The 8,994-nt window shown below is 46.0% G+C and overlaps 3 non-coding genes across 3 annotated transcripts; 2 read left to right on the top strand and 1 right to left on the bottom strand.

Annotated features, from left to right (window-relative positions):
* Nucleotides 1-3,374: 3,374 nt before the first annotated feature.
* On the top strand, nt 3,375-3,447 carry trnaa-agc (transfer RNA alanine (anticodon AGC)). The gene has a single exon. It is a non-coding gene; the product is annotated as a tRNA-Ala (tRNA).
* Nucleotides 3,448-4,782: 1,335 nt separating this feature from the next.
* trnam-cau (transfer RNA methionine (anticodon CAU)) lies at nt 4,783-4,854 on the bottom strand. The gene has a single exon. It is a non-coding gene; the product is annotated as a tRNA-Met (tRNA).
* Nucleotides 4,855-5,375: 521 nt separating this feature from the next.
* Nucleotides 5,376-5,448, top strand: trnaa-agc (transfer RNA alanine (anticodon AGC)). The gene has a single exon. It is a non-coding gene; the product is annotated as a tRNA-Ala (tRNA).
* Nucleotides 5,449-8,994: the final 3,546 nt, after the last annotated feature.

Genomic DNA, 8,994 nt, shown 5'->3' with positions numbered 1-8,994 from the left:
AGGCAGAGAGCAATAAACCGCTGCCGCTGCTGTGACATTTGACACCGCTGAGAGGGAAACCCCACTTGAAAACTTCGATTTCTGGCCAAAATTATATTTCCAATCATTTGAACCGGCTTCACTTTTAGCATCTCGAGCTCCTCCTGAACGTCTAAATATATATATTTCTTGTGGCTAACGTTAGGAAAATGAAACCTGAACATGGGAGTAGATTGCGGGGTGCGATGGTGTTGCTAGCGGCATCATCGTTAATTGTACATATTAAGTTTATTGGTATACACCACATAAATCGTGGTTAAAACTTCTTGTCGCGCATTAAAGCCAGCTATATGTATATATGATATATGGACATGTACTAGTTCAATTACAGAGTAATACGCTACTTACAAGACGGGTCGTCATGAGGGAAAATGATCGCGGGAGCGGCGGGTCAAACATTAGCCGCAGCGGGAGGAAACGTGATTGGTCAAAAGTAAGCCCACGAGAGCAAACGTGATTGGTCCAAAGTAAGCCCACAGAGAGCAAACGTTGATTGGTCAAAGTAAGCCCAAGTAAGCCCCAAAGTAAGCCCAGAGGACGAACGTGATTGGTCGATGTGGGCTTACTTTGGCGAAGAGGCAAGATGCAGGAAGCGCATGCGAGAGGGTAGGGGATCGACGCCCGCCATTCTCCACGAGCTTTCTTTCGTTTCTCTCTGTTGGAGACGCGCTTTGCCGAAAAAAAACAGTAAGACGGCACCGTTGGGTCAGCACCATCCACGTACTATGGATCACCTTTCGATGTAAGAGGTCAATGTCAAAACCTTCAATAAAGCCAGCAACTCTACCTTCTTATAGTGGAGTCATTAAACTAGTCCTTAATCCGGTTGTGCGGGCTTCGTGGCGGGTGCTTGGGGAGGAGAAGCTGTTCCATTGGAGGAAACAGCTGCTCGGGCATCAAAGACACAGTAATGGGGCTCCTTTTAGTTCATGCAGTGTGTCAGCAAGTCAGGTAGCAGGAGCCAACTGTTTTGAGTTGAGGTTTGGGTTGTCGCATTCCATGGTCTACTAATCAATAATTAATTGTAACATTACTGGGACCTATGATAACTAAAATGAGTTGCAGAAACAAAGACAAACATTTGCAGCTGACTTTTTAAGGTCGACTGACTAAGCCTCATTCGGCGTTTTACACCATTTAGCCACATTGACGCAACTTCCAGACTTTGCTCTGAGTTGGCCTTTGGTCTTCTCTAAACTATGGGAATAAGTCAAACGTCATATCCATCATCGAGGGCCATTAATGGCAGTCGTTTAACTTCCTCCGAAATCTAGTTGTGCAGGCTTTCAATCGTGAGAAGCTTGGGGAGAAGCCGTGTCATTGAAGGACAGCAGCCGGGGCATCATCAAAACGAGCAGCCCTGGCTTTCCTTTTAGTTTGTGCCTGTCCCACAATGCTTGTCGCATGCAATGCAGAGTTTGCGTACAGGGAATTAGCTCAAATGGTTAGAGGCTCGCTTAGCATGCGCGAGGGGTAGACGGGATCGACGCCGCATTCTCCACGATGCTTTCCTTTGTTCTCTTCTGTTGGAGACGACGCGCTTGCGAAAAAAACAGTAAGACGGCACCGTTGGGTCAGGCACACTCCACGTATATGGATCACCTGTTCGATGTAAGAGGTCAATGTCAAAACCCTTATAAAGCCAGCAACCTTACCTTCTTCTAGTGGCAGTCATTAAACTAGTCCTTAAATCGGTTGTGCGGGCTTCGTGGCGGGATGCTTGGGGAGAAGCTGTTCCCACTGGAGGAAACAGTGCTCGGGCATCAAAAGTAACAGTAATAGGGCTTCCTTTTAGTTCATGCTTGTCCAGCAACACCTTGTGGTTAGACTTATACATGTGGGCTTCGACCAGCTGCTGTGGTGGTAGGCCCCCATTATACAACACAAGCGGGCACCTTTATTTCCTGCAACCCTCACATGTCATCCAACCTCTGCACCCTCGGTTGTTGCTTCTGCTTAAGATTGGTGTGCTGCGTTCCATTGGGGAGGGGATGTTCCTTGCACGAGGTCTGATAGGACAAGTAAGACCATTGCAGCTTAAAGCTAACTCATCAGCGACGAGGATGGGATTCAAACTCCACGCGTACAGAGCACAATGGATAGCAGTCCATCGCCTTAAACCACTCGGCCACCTCGTCGGTTGCAACACAGCTACCAAGGTGACGGCCTGACGGGCATCCTTGACTAGCTCTCAAATTTGAGGAAAAGTGAAACGTCCAATTATGGTGTTACAAAGTGGAAAGGTTCTGCCCATCTGACTGAGGCAGTCAGACAACGTCTCACAGCTTTATTTGACTCTTGACATGCAACGCTTAAGTCGGACTGCGAGGAGCCCACACAGGTCATCACATTGACGTATAGCTAACATTATCAAGTGGCTGGTGGGATTTGAACCCACGCCTCCTGAGGACTGGAGCCTTAATTCCCCGCCTTAGACCACTCGGCCACACTACCTGAAAACGCACGGACATCCCTTGTTTTTTGCAGTCTGTCGAAGTCAGGTAGGCAGGACGCCACACTGTTTTGAGTTGAGGTTTTCCTCCGTGGATTACAAGTCAAGGACTGAGCTGTAATGACACCTGGAGTATTTGTTAAGTCAAGGGGGACAGACACAGGAGAACCATATTGCCAACTGCTTTTACTTGACAGAGTTACGCCAAGAAAGAGCAACATTTGACATTAACTCATGGCTTCTACAGCGGCACCAAAGACTCAACTGCACAGACTAGCTCTTCTGAGAGTATGACAGCATCGAGACAGAGAGAGCACTGCACCTTGATTTGCCGATGAAGAGCACTTACAGATAGCAGAGGCTGGTTTTATCCATCGGACCTCTGGGTTATGGGCTCAGCACGCTTCCGCTGAGCCACTCTGCTCACGCTCTCTAGGTTTGGGTTGTCGCATCCATGGTCTACTAATCAATAATTAATCTGTAACATTACTGGGGCCTTGATAAAAAATGGAGTTGCAGAAACAAAGACAACATTTGCAGCTGCTTTTTTAAGGTCGACTGACTGAAGCCTCATTCCGGCGTTTTACACCATTTAGCCACATTGACGCAACTTCCAGACTTTGCTCTGAGTTGGCCTTTGGTCTTCTCTAAACTATGGGAATAAAGTCAAAGGTCATATCCATCCATCGAGGGCCATTAATGGCAGTCGTTTAACTTCCTCCGAATCTAGTTGTGCAGGCTTTCAATCGTGAGAAGCTTGGGGAGAAGCCGTGTCATTGAAGGACAGCAGCCGGGGCATCATCAAAACGAGCGGCACTGGCTTTCCTTTTAGTTTGTGCTTGTCCCACAATGCTTGTCGCCATGCAATGCAGAGTTTAGTACAGGGGAATTAGCTCAAATGGTAGAGTGCTCGCTTAGCATGCGAGAGGTAGCGGGATCGACGCCCGCATTCTCCACGATGCTTTCCTTTCGTTCTCTTCTGTTGGAGACGCGCTTTGCGAAAAACCTAAGACGCACGTTGGGTCAGCACACTCCACGTACTATGGATCACCTTTCGATGTAAGAGGTCAATGTCAAAACCTTCAATAAAGCCAGCAACCTTACCTTCTTATAGTGGCAGTCATTACAAACTTAGTCCTTAATCCGGTTGTGCGGGCTTCGTGTGCGGGATCTTGGGGAGAAGCTGTTCCATTGGAGGAACAGCTGCTCGGGCATCAAAGTAACAGTAATGGGGCTTCCTTTTAGTTCATGCTTGTCCAGCAACACCTTGTGGTAGACTATACATGTGGCTTCGACCAGCTGCTGTGGTTGGTAGGCCACATAATACAACACAAGCGGGCACCTTGATTCCTGCAACCCTCCACATGTCATCCAACCTCTTCACCCTACGGTTGTTCCTCTGCTTAAGATTGGCGTGATGCGCTTCCATTGGGGGCGGGGGTGTTTCCTTGCACGAGGGTCTGATAGGACAAGTAAGACCATGCAGCTTAAAGCCTAACTCATCAGCGACGAGGATGGGGATTCGAATCCACGCGTTGCCAGAGCACAATGGATTAGCAGTCCATTCGCCTTAACCACTCGGCCACCTCGTCGGTGAGACGCAGCTCCAAGGTGCGGCCACGTTGGCATCCTGACTAGCTCTCAAAATTGAGAGAAAAGTGAAACGTCAAATTATGGGTGTTACAAAGTGGAAAAGGTTCTGCCCATCTGACTGAGGCAGTCAGACAAACAGTCTCACAGCTTTATTGCTTTCTTGACATGCAACGCTTAAGTCGGACGAGAGGAGCACACAAGGGTCATTCACATTGACGTATAGCTAACATTATCAAGTGGCAGTGGTGGGATTTGAACCCAGCCTCCTGAGAGACTGGAGCCTTAATCCAGCGGCCTTAGACCACTCGGCCCACTACCTTAAAACGCACCGGACATCCTTGTTTTTGCAGTCTGTCAGCAAGTCAGGTAGGCAGGACGCCACATGTTTTGAGTTGAGGTTTTCCTCCGTGGTTTACAAGTCAAGGACTGAGCTTGAATGACAACCTGGGAGTATTTGTTAAGTCAACGGGGGAACAGAACAGGTAACCCATATGCCACATGCTTTTCTTAAGCAGTACAAACAGAATACATTTTACTTGACAGAGTTACGTCAAGAAAGAGCAACATTTGACATTAACTCATGGCTTCTACAGTGGCACCAAAGACTCAACTGCACAGACTAGCTCTTCTGAGAGTATGACAGCATCGAGACAGAGAGAGCACTGCACCTTGATTTGCCGATAAAGAGCACTTACAGATAGCAGAGGATGGTTTCGATCCAGCGACCTCTGGGTTATGGGCCCAGCACGCTTCCGCTGCGCCACTCTGCTCACGCTCCAGCGACCTCTGGGTTATGGGCCCAGCACGCTTCCACTGCGCCACTCTGCTCACGCTCTCTAGGTTTGGGTTGTCGCATCCATGGTCTACTAATCAATAATTAATCTGTAACATTAATGGAGCCTATTTAACTAAAATGGAGTTGCAGAGAAACAAGACAACATTTGCAGCTGCTTTTTTAAGGTCGACTGACTGAAGCCTCATTCCGGCGTTTTACACCATTTAGCCACGTTGACGCAACTTCCAGACTTTGCTCTGAGTTGGCCTTTGGTCTTCTCTAAACTATGGGAATAAAGTCAAAGGTCATATCCATCCATCGAGGGCCATTAATGGCAGTCGTTTAACTTCCTCCGAAATCTAGTTGTGCAGGCTTTCAATCGTGAGAAGCTTGGGGAGAAGCCGTGTCATTGAAGGACAGCAGCCGGGGCATCATCAAAACGAGCGGCACTGGCTTTCCTTTTAGTTTGTGCCTGTCCCACCATGCTTGTCGCCATGCAATGCAGAGTTTAGTACAGGGGAATTAGCTCAAATGGTAGAGTGCTCGCTTAGCATGCGAGAGGTAGCGGGATCGACGCCCGCATTCTCCACGATGCTTTCCTTTCGTTCTCTTCTGTTGGAGACGCGCTTTGCGAAAAACAGTAAGACGGCACCGTTGGGTCAGCACACTCCACGTACTATGGATCACCTTTCGATGTAAGAGGTCCATGTCAAAACCTTCAATAAAGCCAGCAACCTTACCTTCTTATAGTGGCAGTCATTAAACTTAGTCCTTAATCCGGTTGTGCGGGCTTCGTGGTGGGATTCTTGGGGAGAAGCTGTTCCATTGGAGGAACAGCTGCTCAGGCATCAAAAGATGTGTAAGGGGATTTCAGGCATCTGCTTTGGAGCAAGCAGGTCACCTCTGTTGGTCTGGGCCAATAGATATTCTACAGCAATGCGCTCCCCTCTCCTACATGTACAGCACAATCTTCGACCCCAGGAAATGCATGTCCCATGAGTAGGTGGATGCCTAAAGAAAAGAGGAGGAGGGGATGTAATGCTCTGGTCTACCAGTGTTGCTCTGAGATCTCTCTTACCATTAGGTTTCCCAGGTGGGGTGAACTCTGGAACCAGGGCACAACTATGGACCCGTTGGCTCATGTTGTTGAGGTGAGACATCAACCAGACAGCAAAAGTTCTGAGGGTTGAGGCCCTCTCAACATCTACTGGCTCCTTGGCCCGGCCCATGTTCCACCTCGATGCTCCCTCCAGCATGTACATTTGCATATGCACTGCATTGCACCGCCAGCCTAAGAAACAAAATACTCAACCATTATTGTAAAGTAAATACATATGAATACCAGACAGTGGTAATGGTGTTATTTTGAATAATTACAGCACATTCTCTGTCATGACATAGAAATGAACATAAGACATACAATACAGTATGTCTTGATGCAAATGTACCTGGAATGAAAGCACACTGGTGGAGGAGGACCCCCCACCACTGTGACAGCTTTATGGCCTGACCTAATTTTTGATTGGTTGTCTGGGAAGCTCATCAGGAGAGATGATTAACACCTGAATTGGTGTGAATGCTCACTTATAAGAAGAGCCTGTTTGAGTTGCTGGGTTTGTTTGAGCTTTGGTTACTATTTTGTTTCATCTTACATTTACACACATTTTCACACACCCATACATTACAAACATTACTGATGAACTAATATGCGCAGTTAATCTTAAGTAGTGTAAATAAATTTATGTTTTATAGTTTAAAAGCATGTGTGGTCTCCATCTTTTGTCATACCTCTGAGCGTGTGACAAAATGTAGGCTCGTCACATTGGATTTTGGTAGTTTTTTTTGTGTCAATTTTGGATGGAGTATTGCACATAGCTGTAGTATTTTGTTAGTGGTTTTGAGGGAGCTTTATTCTAATTTGTTTTTCTCTTATTTTGGGGCTCATCATTTTGAGGTGAACAAACTGTGAAACTGTTTTGATATGGCAATATTTTAACTGGTGTTCTCCTCGGTTAGGCATAGTAGCAGGCTCTACTAGAGGGTCTGTTACATGGTGTCTTTGTAGTGTGGCGGGGAAGGTGGTTAGAGTGTTTGTCTCAGGATCACGTCCAGGGTTTTTGGGGGGTCGCTGTTTTTGCAGTTGCACTCCAAAGCCACTGGGTTTCAGTGAATAAATACCTGCCACCGGTACCTGTCCGAAGACTAGGGATGAGTTTTAGTTAGCTAGATGGTTTCACTAGTCACTTAGTAAGGGGAGGCGCCAGTCTTTGTTTGCCATCTGTTGCATAGCATGTCTGTTTGAGTTTACCTCGTTTTTGATTATCTTTGGTTATGGATAGCATTGTGGAGGAGTTTGTTCAACATCCCTCTGAGGAACTGCTGAAACAGTGCACCAAGGAGCAGCTGATTAAGATTGCTCAGCATTTCTCTGTTGAGGTGGAGCCCAATCGCACAAAGGGCAATCTGAAGAGTATCATCAAGTCTAATTTGCAGGAATGTGGTATGCTGATGGATGAAGGTGGTAAGACTGGTGTAAGTATTTCTGGGATTGCTTTGACATTTGAACAGCAGAAAGAATTACTGCTTTTGAAATTGGGTCATGAAAAAGAATTGGAAGAAATAAAATACAAAAAGGAACAGATGATATTGGATCTGGAAATACAAAAACTGGCATTAATTAAGGATCTGCTTTAAATGCGCAAACCACTGGTTCGCATTTTGATGTTGCCAGTAATTTGAGATTGTTGCCAAAGTTTAATGAGAATGATGTTGAAACCTTCTTCTGTTTGTTTGAACGTATTGCCAATTCTAGATCTTGGCCTGATGAGGAACAAACATTAATGTTGCAGTGTGTCTTTACAGGTAAAGCTCAAGAAGCCTATTCTGCGCTATCTTCTGAGGACTGTAAGGATTACAATGTGGTGAAAACATCTGTCTTGAAGGCTTATGAGTTAGTTCCTGAGGCCTATCGTCAGCGCTATAGGAGCTGGCGAAAGACTGGTAAACAAACACATCTGGAGTTTGCACGGGATTTGGTCACACTTTTCAATCACTGGTGCTCTTCATCTGGGGTAAAAACGTTTGATAAATTGTGATTTGGTAGCTCTAGAACAATTTAAACAATCTGCCTGATTACATTGCCACCTATGTTAATGAGCATAACGTCACCTGTCCTAATGAGGCTGCAGTGTTGGCTGATGAATACGTGTTAACACACAAGCGTATCTTTGGTGAGCGATGTAGCCAGGATAAATATCAGAAAACAGGTAATTTTTCCCCAAAATTTGATCAGCCACCTATTGGAAAAGGTGATCCAAATATATGCAATTATTGCCATCAAAAAGGTCACTGGAAAAAGGAATGTCCTTTGTTAAAAGAGAGAATGAAAGCAGGCCATGTGAAGTCAGCTGGTTTGGCTACAACTATTCATACTCCCAATTTTGGAGATGATGAAAACCTGGTAGCTCCATTTCAAATGGAAGTTAAACGGATAGAAATTGATGAGGGTTATGCCCCATTTATGTCTGATGGATTTGTCAGGCTAAGTGGAGGTGATTAAAAAGGTTCCAGTCAAAATACTGAGAGACTCAGGAGCTTTACGCACATTTGTGAGGCAGGCAATTTTGCCCTTTTCGCCACGTTCAGATACAGGGGGTTGTATTCCAGTCAGAGGGATGGGTTTGACAACTCTTTTTGTGCCTATACATAAAATGTTCTTGTCATGTGATCTGGTACAGGGGGAGGTTGAAGTTGGTGTTCGTCCTAAACCGCCAGTGGAAGGAGTTGACATCATTCTAGGAAATGACCTGGCAGGACATCGGATATGGCCAGACAATGTAGAATTTGAGGGCTTACAACTTTCTGAGGTATCAAACCAACAAAGTGAGACAGTTGTGGCTTCCTTGTCATCTCAAGAAGTCCCTGAAAAAGAGCAAGCAGTTTAAACAGCTTGTACTGTGGAAACAAAGGGGCTTAGTGAATCAGAACCAGCAGTTACAGTGAATGACTGCTGCGCTGACTGATATGAGACAAAACTCTTGTGATGTAAAGAACTTGCCTTGTCCCGGCCACCTGATCTTTGTGTTTCTTGTTCAGAGCTGGTGAAAGAGCAAAAAGCGGACCAGTCTCTGAGGGA

Source organism: Larimichthys crocea, chromosome XVIII (genome assembly GCF_000972845.2).
Source record: "Larimichthys crocea isolate SSNF chromosome XVIII, L_crocea_2.0, whole genome shotgun sequence".
Taxonomy (NCBI): Eukaryota; Metazoa; Chordata; class Actinopteri; family Sciaenidae; genus Larimichthys; species Larimichthys crocea.
Note: the sequence above shows the minus strand (reverse complement) of the source record. Positions and strands in the feature narration are given on the sequence as shown.